This window comes from Canis aureus, chromosome 18 (genome assembly GCF_053574225.1).
Source record: "Canis aureus isolate CA01 chromosome 18, VMU_Caureus_v.1.0, whole genome shotgun sequence".
In the NCBI taxonomy this organism is placed as follows: Eukaryota; Metazoa; Chordata; class Mammalia; order Carnivora; family Canidae; genus Canis; species Canis aureus.
In genome coordinates, this window is record NC_135628.1 from 13,987,698 (window position 1) to 13,995,062 (window position 7,365).

Consider the following 7,365-nt stretch of genomic DNA (forward strand, 5'->3'; position numbering starts at 1 on the left):
ATTTTTTTAAAAGATTTATTTATTTATTTATGATAGACACAGAGAGAGAAAGAGAGAGAGAGAGAGGCAGAGACACAGGAGGAGGGAGAAGGAGGCTCCATGCTGGGAGCCCGACGTGGGACTCGATCCCAGGACTCCAGGATCGCGCCCTGGGCCAAAGGCAGGTGCTAAACTGCTGAGCCACCCGGGGATCCCCTCCCTCTGCCTTTCTTTAATGTGGACACTGTCATTGGATTTGGGACCCATTTGTATAATACAGGATGGCCTTATCTCAAGATCCTTAATTACATCTGCAAAGACCTTTTTTCCAAATAAAGTGGCATTCACAGGTTCTGGGTGGACAAATATTTTGGAGGGCCACCATTCAACATAGTACTGTATTTTGGGGAGTCAATGAGGGGGATGATCCCCAGGTCTTGAGAGCCTATTACAGGGTGAGAGGGAGGGCTGGGTGCCACACTGTTGGAGATGGCCTTCCGCTGCTGGGGTCCCAATTTGTGTTAAATCATTCAGCAAGGGTCCTCATAGGCTTTGATTAGGAGAGAGAAGCAGAAATAGAGGAGAGAGAAAGGCATTCTTTTGTAGCCCCCTGGGTCCTCACTGGAAGAAGAACACCGAGGACACTAAATTAATTCAGGTTATCCTGAGAGCAGTGTAGGTTGGGAATGAGATTTAGACATTACTTGCATCAGAAGTTGGTCTAAAATATATCTCCTTTGTCTCAGCAAAACATTCCCCTCTTGCCCTTTCAATCTAGAGCCTCCCTTCCAGCCTCTGCCTCTAACTGCGGGGTGCCCAGCCACTCTCCTGGTCCTGCAGACAGCCCTCCTCCGGCTCCCTCCCCATCTGAGCCTCTGGAGCTATAGGAGTGGGGCCTCAGTGCTAATTGGGAGCATTATCACTTTGCCAAGAAAGAAAAAAAAAGCCTCAGTTAAATGTCCTGGACATCTGGGATCCTGACCGTAGGCGGCTGAACTCTGGCATCTGCTTACCAGAACTCATAGCTATAGGAGCTGCCCCCAGTGTTGTGGAGAGAAAGCTTGTCTCTGTTCTCTCTTCAGAATCCCCCAACACCATGGTCAAGGGATGGCACACACCCATAGGACAAAGTTTTGTTTTTTTTTTTCCAAATTGTTTTTAATTTTTAAAACTTTTTTAAAAAATTAAAAATGTTTAGCATATGCATAATGTAAAATATACCATTTTTAACCATTTTCTGAAATGTCCGTTTCTGCAGCATGAGTACGAGCACACCGCTGTGCAGTCGTCACCAACATCCACCTCTGCTGAAACTCAAGTTCTGTGTCCACTAACAACTCCCTGTCCCCTTCCTTCCACGCCTGATCACCACCTACTTCCTGTCTCCATGGATCTGACCACCCTGGGGACTTTGGCTAAATGGAATCATGCAGTACCTGTCTTTTTCTATCCAGCATGTTTCACGGAGCATAATATTCTCAAGATTCATTCATGTTGTGGCATGTATCGGAATCTCTTTTTTTTTAAAGGCCAAAGATTATTCCATTGTGCGTAAACACCATATTTTACTTATCCATTCATCGATCGATGGACGTTCGTGTTGCTCAGGACCCAGATTTTTTTTTTAAGTACATATTTACTTTAAATTCTGAAACAATGTCAGCAAGAGGAAGGAAAATTCTGAATGGCCTAAAACTGAGTAGTGAACAACATTAAGGCCATCTTTGACACCCACTGACAGTCACTCAGCAAATTTACTAAAGGAAAGAAATCACCTTCCTTTCTTGATACATGCAAAAAGCCCCCAGCTTTTCCAGAATGGGGCAAGTAGGAGTGTTCAGGGAACTTACTGGTAATGCTAACAGTTGGCTGACTTATACCATTTGCACCAAAGAGCTAATTAATTCTCAGAGCTGCAGGGCAATAAAACTATAGTTGCCATTTGAATGAGAGTGAAGGATTTGGAAGGAACTTTGAGAATTAAGAATTATGCCTCAAGGTTATGGTATAGGCCTGTGGATATAAGAGGGGCAGGCTTTTTTCAGAATTTCAGAGTTTCTGGGATTTCAGGGAAGTAGAGTCCTTTCTGCAGAGGCCTCCGATATCTGATTGTCCCAGGGCACATACTTTTAACACTGATTTGGGTATTGGGTGGAAGGCTTACCCTTCTTACTATTGCATTCTCTGAAAATTGCTTTAAAAAATATCCTCATGGAGGCACTTTTATTATTTGTCTTACTTTTACTAAGACAACCAATATTCTTTGAAAACCTTGGGTTACTGAATTTCTAGTTGAGTAGAAGATGGGTAAATAGAAGGATAAAAGAGATGTCTTTCATTTCCACAAAAATAAAATTATATGTTGTATTTCATTTTCCAATGGATACTTTCTATTTTTCAATTTTACCAGTAAAAAATATGTGAAAAGGAAGACTCATAAATGCTGGGACGTGTAATAACTCAAGTAATGAGGATTCCCCAGGGGGCAATTTGCTACATTCCATCTTGGTGAGAGAGAGACCACTGGGGTAATGTTGCACTGTAAGCAAGGGAGGTGTGACATTCACGTGGCCAGTGTTAGTGGTCAAGAGAGGGTATTGAGTCACAGACTGCTGGGCCCTGGGAATGCTAAAACAGCTCCTTAGTGTCCCCATGAGGCATACTACCCCGACTAGTGCACAATGCTGGGAAATACAGCCCCTCCTGCTAGTCTATCATGCTGCGTTAAATGCACAACCAGACAAACCCAGGCAGTGGACTCTCCAGGATGCAGCATTTTCCAAGATTTAGATTCCCAGAGCTCAGTGTAAGCTTCTTCCTTCTATTTCCTCACCTAAAAAAAGAAAACATACATCTGCCACCCTATCCTGGCCTTGTTATCAATCTAAATACATCCAGACTTGCCAAGGTCCTGGCACCAAAGTTCCTAATAATAATTCTCCCAGCACTATATTGAAAAGAAAAATAATTTATGCTGTGAAATGGTTCTTTAGGCATCTTTAGAGGCAGAGTGTTTCCCCAGGGTTCAAAGGGTAGAGAGCCACATGGGGTCCCTAAGCAACATTGTAACCCTTTGGGCTGGGCCTAAACTGTCCCCGAAGAAGACAGCTGCCCTATCCAGTCGCCAACAGCACTAAGACCATAAGCCATGGCTGTTGTTACCCCTTTTGCTCCTTGAAGTAAACCCCCAAATCCGAGTTCCCATGTGGAATTCTATCTAGAGGGTGAATAGTTGGTGGTCTTTGCTGGTCATTGCCTTGAGTTATCAAGTTCCAAAATAAAGGAAGCTGGGCAGGAAAGTCAGTGTTAGGTTTGGGGGTCTCCTCTGCAGATCACTATTTAGATCCTTCTTCCAGGGGAGACGAGAAAGGCCATTTCCATCTATGTCTGTCTCCCTAAGGCTCAAGTTTCTTAGGACATGCAGAAACCAGAAAGAAGAGTGTCCAAGCTTTTGCCAGAGAGGAATGGGACAGCTGCCCTGCCACCATAACTACAAAGGGGTCCCACAGGCTATGAGCACTTTCTCTCTGTGACTGGTTGGGAGCCTGAAATGAAGTCCCATCATCTTGTACTTTCCATTTGTACTTTGCTGACACTTTTCTCTTTGTAGCAAAGGACTCGGTCCGTTCTTACACCACTGCTGGACCCGGAAACAGTGGCAGTTATGGCTACCACTTATTGGCCGCTCCTACGTGCCCATCACTGTTCTGTGGACAGTAGAGGCATCACCTCTCCCAAGAGCAGAGGCTAGACCCAAACTGCCTGCTGTGCACCATGGTACCTGAGACACGATAGTGAGATTAGGATGTGAGTTGACGGTGGGAGTAAAACAGTGTGTTTAAAAGTGTTGCTAGTAGTCTGGGTGTTATCACGAGGAAAACCTGAACTGAGGAAGGAAGGAATCTTTCGGATGGCAAACCGTAAAAGAGCCATCCTCCCCATCACCCAAGCTTACATTACTGCCACTGTCCCTCACCCCAACCCACCAACACACACACTGTCATGTTATTACCAAACCTCACGTTTTACTCCTAAATTGACCCTACATTCTCTCTGGGTCTGCTCTTTGGGAGCACAACCCAAACAAAACTAACAGTTAAAAAAACTAAAGCAGCATGAAATGCAGGAGAGATAACTCGCTCCAACTCCACTCCGTCCCTCCTAGCCAGTGACACTGGGCATTGGCTTCCCTCCCTGCATCTCAGCTCTGCTTTGGAAAAGGATGATAAGAACGATCCTACCAGACAAGGCAATGGATAGGCACTTAACAAATAAAACACTGCATTTGAAAAATGGATGGTACTTCGGCTTTCTGTAAAGCCTGGACCAGTTATTTCCTTGCCCAAACAAGAAACCAAGGTAACGCGTTTTCTAAGCACCATTTGAAGCCCTCATTTAACTTTTTACGAATGCCGTAAATCCTTAGTATGCTCTCTGTATCATGCATTTCCCTGCTCTTAGAAAGTGTCCAAAGAGAAGGTGGATTTTCTGGGTCCCAGGAATATGGACCTGCCTTTTGCTTTCCAGTCAAGCATTGGCCAGTCCCATTGTGCTTCCCTCTGGCCTTGTCTGAACACTTGGCAAGGAGACTCTGTCAAGGGGTTGGTCTCTGAGAGATTCTATAAACATATTTCCTGTAACCTGACTAGTCTGAGACACCGGGCTTCACCCTGGGCTTTTCTGTGGCCGCCCCGCAGCCCCTATCACCACAGCCTTCCTGCCTGGCAGCTGCAGGCAGAACAGTCCCCATAGTTAAGGCCCAGTCAAACTCCGCTCTTTCACCAGGAGGCTCTGGGCCTACCCCATTTGATTGCTTTGGAGCCAGCCACGGAGGGTTTGCTTGGCCGGCTGGCGAGGGATTTTTACAATTGAGAAGAAAAAAAAAAAAACTCAAGTTGTCAAAGACGAAGCCTGTAGAGTCCTGAGGGATTCCCAAGGGTAGTTAATTGGAAAAACCATTTGCCCCCTTTAACGGCCCTCCACCCGCGGCCGCCCCCAGCCTTATCCGGGAGCAGTCACCCTATCTGTAGATGGCGACCATGGAAAATGTACCCTGGCGACTTGGTGTGAAAGATAGGCAAGGCTCCTAAAAAATCTTCTCGGAGGCTTATCACCTTCTTCTGGCTCCACAGCGGGCTCGGGCTCCGGGGCTGGAGGAAACTGCCTGTCTGTGAGCCTAGACAGGGTCTCATCAACAACTGATAAGGCCTCTGTGAACAAGCAGGCGCTGTGGGGCTTACTCGCCTCTCAGATGCCAGAGACATTTGTAGCAAAATACACAGGGTCCAATGACCTCCGTGAAGGAGGCTGGGCAAGCCCACAGCGTCAGCCATGAAGCAGGGTGGCCCTCCCCCAGCCCGGGAAAGGAGGAAACCTGGGGGTCCCTTCACAGGTGTAGGGACAAGTATCTGATGGTCAGCTGGGACATCCACGTCCCAGCAATGCTGCTATGCTGGATGCATTCATCCCAAATACATCCAGCCTCTTCATCTTCTAAACAACCAAAAAGCTCCTGTAATCCCCAATTCTGTAACCCCCTATCAAGGCAACAGACCTTAAAATGATGCCCTCTCTTATTGTAAGATCTTGAGGTTCCCTCCAGATTGAACCATTTGGTTCTACAAAAGGCACAGCATTAGGAAAGAAGAAATCAGATTTTACGTCCCAACGCTGCCATCTATCCAGGTGACATTAGATAAATCACTTTCCCCAGGAAGATGCAAGTATTTGCTCAGACCGGCTCCCATCGTGTGAAAAGAGATGTACAAAGAAATGACAGGATGCTATATAAATAAAGTATTATTAATCAAAGATGCAATACTTAAACTACCTCCAGGGGTGAGCGTACTGACACACTTAATCCTTTGAAAGTTGCTAACTCGCACCTAGCCTCCTGAATGCAGTGGAGCAAATGCATACAGAGTTCCCACCACTGAGGGAGATCACCAAGAGAAGACGCAGCTCATTTAAAGAACTGTCATGGCAGGCCCGGGCTGGGGTACGCAAACAGACCCTCTGCAATGGGGAAATCTGGTAGAAAGATCATGAAGTCTCATGGAGAAAGTATCATCTGAGCCCTGAGGTTTGGATGATGGAATGGCTTTGGCCCAGCAGACGGTGAGGGAGAAAGCAACTGTGGGAGCCAGACCCCAGGAGGACCGACCAGGGAGGAAGCAGTCTGCAGGGGCTGCAGCAAAGGGTGAGGAAGGTGATTAGGAGCACGGGGACCAGATAAGAGACCTCGAAGGCCAGACTGAGGTGCTCATGCAGCATGCAGGCTTCGAAAGCTGCTGAAGGTGTGTGAGGGGGAGAGCTGTGCTGAGGCAGCTCCCCCAGTAGCAAAAGGCACAGAAGAACCACAGGGAGCTGGGTTCCTCCGGGTGGAAAGGGAGTGGCTGCTCAAAGGGGTTCGCTGTGTGTCTGTGTGTCCAGTCTCTGAGAATGCAGATAGGCACCATTCCATTCTCCTTCCTTTCTGGATAAATGGTGGGTGGTGGGTTGAGGGGGGGGGGTGTCACTCTACTCAGTAGACGCTTTTTGCCTGTGCACTTCCTCAGCCACAGGGTATGGTCCCTCAGCTATTCCAGGGGAAACTGATTTCCTGTCCTCTGATGCTTCGCCAGAGCTTCACACTGGACAGAGCGGGGAAACAGGTCAAAGACCATAAAAGGAAAGGAAGAATGAAACGAGAGAATGACCAACAGCTTGTTATCAAGCAAAAGGAAACGATTTACTCACTGTGCAAAATTTAGAAAATAAAACCCAGCCAAGTAGAAAAATGAAAATCACAGGTATCTACCAAAGTGGATATCCTTCTGGTATTTTCTATGTGTGTATATGGCTGTGCATGTTATGTAATATGTTTCTACGTGTATGTTAAAGTAGGACAGGCACGGTTAAAGCACTACTTATGTCCCATTTAGTTCTATTACTAATACTAATACGATTATACTGTACTGTCTAGTGCATGGCACATACTGAGACTTAATAAATATTTATTAAACTAATAAATGACCATATGTGACGGATGACATTGTTTCATAAACTGATTTTCCATTAATTACACTGTATATTGTGGGCAACTTCCCATGTATTAAAGGAATCTTTTAATGATTACATAGCATGATCAATATATGTATCATGCGTCACCAAACCTCCTGTGATTGGTCGTTATTTTAAACAAAGCTGTGATGCACATTCTTGTAGTTAAAGATGCACATTCATGATAATGTCCTTAGGAAAAAAAAAATACCAGAAGGAGGTGTGCTGAGTCAGGAGGGTGTGCTCATTTTTAAGACTTTTGATACCTACCACTGGCTTTTCATATCCCCAGCTGACATATCCTCCAAACACCTGACAACTCACGCTCCTCCTGTGTGCAGTAGA